The sequence below is a fragment of the Formica exsecta genome, unplaced genomic scaffold (genome assembly GCF_003651465.1).
Source record: "Formica exsecta isolate Colony F162 unplaced genomic scaffold, ASM365146v1 scaffold156, whole genome shotgun sequence".
Lineage (NCBI taxonomy): Eukaryota > Metazoa > Arthropoda > Insecta > Hymenoptera > Formicidae > Formica > Formica exsecta.
Window position 1 is genome coordinate 36911 of NW_021848882.1, and position 1953 is coordinate 38863.

The 1953-nt window shown below is 31.0% G+C and overlaps 1 pseudogene; it reads right to left on the minus strand.

The window, feature by feature from the left end:
• Nucleotides 1-213: 213 nt before the first annotated feature.
• Nucleotides 214-1953, minus strand: part of LOC115233034 — a 14353-nt pseudogene continuing 12613 nt past the window's right edge.

The following is a 1953-nucleotide window of genomic DNA, read 5'->3' on the forward strand; positions in this document are numbered from 1 at the left end:
GTAAATTTAAATTACCATCAAGCAAAGCTTTGCCAAATTCAGATCTTGAAAATATTCCTGCATCATTGTTGTTGCCATATGCTCCACAGTTTATTAATGTAAATTTATAATTGCTATCACATGCTGCCATCAGTACTATACTAAATGTTTTCTTATAATTATAATATAAGCTTCCAGAGTTTGGTGGTGCTTGTATTTGCACATGTTTCCCATTTACTGCTCCGCAACAATTTGAAAAGTTCCATTCGTTCCAAAATCCTTCACAGATTTTCATCCATTCTTCTTCATTAGGTGCTTGAAGATATATTGGTGCCAATACTTCACGAATTAAAGCACAAGTTTCCTTAATTATATTGCGGGCTGTCGACTCTCCAATTCTATAGGCAAACGCAATGGATAAAATCTCCTGTGGCAAGATATCTAAAACAATATATATAAACACAATTGATAAATAAATAAAAATTAGATATTTTATAAATATTAAATTATTAAAATAAATGCATACCTTAGAGTCAAAGTAAGGCGATGTTCAGGTACTAACGCTCGATGACTCTTTTTCGTCAAAAATGGTCTGATCATTTCCAAGAGTTGATTAAAAATTGATACAGACATTCTTGTATATCGGAAAAACATGCAAGGATCATCTTTAATTTCTAGAATTAAATGATTGAAGTCTCCTTGATGAGAACGATTCATATTAATTGATCGCACCCAATATTCTCGATTAGTCCAACGAAAAGATATTCGTTTTTTCAATACATAAACACTAATGATTAGTATAAATAACGCATGTGTCAACAGTTCTTCCTCGTTATCCATTATCTATAAAATAAATATTAATGAAATATTAACATATTGCTTTAAAAAGTTTGATTTTAGCTTAATTATTTTATTAGATATGTACTACTTTTCTCTAAGTACATGATTTTTAATTTTTCTGACGGTGCGTAAAATAATCACCTATCTGGAAAAAGCGATGATTTTATCAGAACGAATATTTCTGGCAAGATATGGTCAAAAATTCTCGTCAAAGCAGCTGGATGTAATTTTGCAATGGCAGTGAGAAGATTTAATGTTAGCTGCGCAATATATAGATCTGATTCATTTAATAAAGCAGGTAACTCCGTAGTAATCTGCGAAAAGAATTAAAGGTGGTCATTTCCTATATCTTGTTAAATTTTAATATATTTATGTACATATTAATATTTAACAAGATATAGGAAATGATTATCTTTGATTCTTTAAAGATAATAATTTTCAATATCTTATTAAATATTAATTAATATATACATAGCGTAAATAAATAAATTCCATTACCTTAACGTGTGAATGCAAAGCCGAGTAATTATTGTATATTAACATCTAACATCTAGAAGAAGAAAAAAAGAAAGTTTTCGTTTTATAATGTAGGTTATATATGAAGGTAAATACATCTTATAATCTTATCATGTGCTATGGAAACGTGCGCTATGATTGGTGGAACGTGATGTGTAAAGTTTCTTATGTGCCTTGACTTTTCTGCTTATGGATTACTGCTTAAGTCTTACTGTTTAAGTTTTTCTATGTGTCACGGCCCTAACATCACGAAGCGCCGTTAGCGCAATCTTTCGTCAAAGACGCCAACCGTACAAGAATACATTGCCATTATTGCATGTGTGTTGTGTACGTGTATATATACGTGTAGCATAATACCACTATATTATATGCATGTGTTGTATACATATATAGCGGTAAAAGGGACGACGACGACGATGATGATGATGATGATGATGACGTTTCTTACATGAAAATTTCCACATTTCGACTTTGCTTCGTAATATCTTTGCTTTATAGAACATGCAAAACGAAAACAAAGACACTTTCCTTATATAAATCGAACCCAAGCTATCGATTAAGTTTATCAAGAATTCGATCGGTTCAGCCGTTATTCAGATCTGGTAATCTAAGGTACTC